This window comes from Maylandia zebra, linkage group LG19 (genome assembly GCF_041146795.1).
Source record: "Maylandia zebra isolate NMK-2024a linkage group LG19, Mzebra_GT3a, whole genome shotgun sequence".
In the NCBI taxonomy this organism is placed as follows: domain Eukaryota; kingdom Metazoa; phylum Chordata; class Actinopteri; order Cichliformes; family Cichlidae; genus Maylandia; species Maylandia zebra.
In genome coordinates, this window is record NC_135185.1 from 13,130,207 (window position 1) to 13,132,138 (window position 1,932).

At 40.7% G+C, this 1,932-nt stretch overlaps 1 long non-coding RNA gene across 1 annotated transcript; it reads right to left on the reverse strand.

Moving 5' to 3' along the window:
- Window positions 1-471: 471 nt before the first annotated feature.
- On the reverse strand, window positions 472-1,698 carry LOC143414096 (uncharacterized). Its single transcript, XR_013094652.1, has 4 exons — window positions 1,473-1,698; window positions 1,098-1,265; window positions 682-881; window positions 472-583 (listed from the first exon to the last, which is right to left on the reverse strand). It is a non-coding gene; the product is annotated as an uncharacterized LOC143414096 (long non-coding RNA).
- Window positions 1,699-1,932: the final 234 nt, after the last annotated feature.

Here is a 1,932-nt window from a genome sequence, read left to right on the forward strand (position 1 = left end):
AACAATCCAGCCTACAACAGGGAATCAACATAATATCAGACAACAGTAATGACCAATGCTGTGGGTAAAGGATTAGTGTTTGCAACCAAAGAAAGTGTGCTCTATGATTTGCTTGTATTTTTGATATGGCAAAATAAACTCCTGTGTTTGTCTTCTTAAGTCTACAATTTTGTTTTCCTGTTCTTAAGGGAGGACTAGAAGTGCAATGTAGGGCTTACCGTAGAGATGTTGAAGTCTTTGAGGTCAGAGTATGATGTATATTGCACGAATGGACCCAGATTTGCTTTAACCCATTGGGCATCACTCTCATTTTGTTGCCTGCAAGCTACAAACAAAAGTTAGGATGTGCCAAATTTAGGAAGGTTTTTGACAGGTAGACATGAAAGAATTTGTGGGCAAGTTTTTTGTCTGAGTGCTTTTCAAGACATTTCACACTGGAAAACACATAACGCACCCTATGTCTGCCCTACCTGGCTCATTGATGGCATTTTCAGCATTTCTTAGGTAGCCCAGCAGACCATGTGTGATCTCTTGCCGTCTGTACAGTGGCATCTCCTGGATAACTATAGCCAACCCACTCACACTGCAACAGTTGAAAGAAAACATTCTCATGCTGTTTTTTGTCACTATTGTCATTTTCATTTGCAACAAAATCTTGATTGCTCCAAGAAAACTACTCACATGACTTGGTAATTCATGCAGCTGATGTTTGTGGTTGTGTTTATGAGCATTTCTGGAGTAAAACTGGCAAGGATAGGAATCAGTTTCACATGGAACCAAAGTTCATAGTCGTTTGTCGTGAAAGTGGAGAAATGTGGACTGATGACGATGAAGGTCGTATTCATGATCCGATCTCTCACAACAGGCTGGAAATGTGGGGTCTGTCATATTAAAGTGGAAAAAGACATAAGCAAAGGTGAGATTGCATGTTGGAAGTACACCCATACAACATGGTACAAAGGCTGTAACCATTTGTTTTCTAAGATACAATAGCCAACAATGGATGTAGCGGTTGAGACCGATGTCTTATTCTGTGTTTACTTCTAGAATCAAATATCCGCATTGTCCTCCTTCACCCTTTTAGGAGGCTAGCCTACCTGTCCATTGGCTGTCAGCTGTGTCAGGAATTCATCCACATTTTTTAGAGCGTTGCCCTCTTCAAGTTGTTTAAGCACAAGATCAATAAAATCTGTGTTATTTGAGGCTCCAGAGCTCAGTAGCAGCTGTGCCACCTCAGAGGGATTGAGCGTTGACAACAATCCAGCCTACAACAGGGAATCAACATAATATCAGACAGCAGTAATGACCAATGCTATGGGTAAATGAATAGAGTTTGCAACCAAAGAAAGTGTGCTCTATGATTTGCTTGTATTTTTGATATGGCAAAATAAACTCCTGTGTTTGTCTTCTTAAGTCTACAATTTTGTTTTCCTGTTCTTAAGGGAGGACTAGAAGTGCAATGTAGGGCTTACCGTAGAGATGTTGAAGTCTTTGAGGTCAGAGTACGCTGTATATTGGACGAATGGACCCAGATTTGCTTTAACCCATTGGGCATCACTCTCATTTTGTTGCCTGCAAGCTAAGGCATGCAGACAAAAGTTAGGATGTGCTCAATTTAGGAAGGTTTGTGACTGGTAGACATGAAAGAATTTAAGTTTTTTGTCTGAGTGCTTTTCAAGACATTTCACACTGGAAAACACATAATGCACCCTATGTCTGCTCTACCTGGCTCATTGATGGCATTTTCAGCATTTCTTAGGTAGCCCAGCAGACCATGTGTGATCTCTTGCCGTCTGTACAGTGGCATCTCCTGGATAACTGAAACCAACCCACTCACACTGCAACAGTTGAAAGAAAACATTCTCATGCTGTTCTTTGTCTCTATTGTCATTTTCATTTGCAACAAAATCTTGATTGCTCCAAGAAAACTAC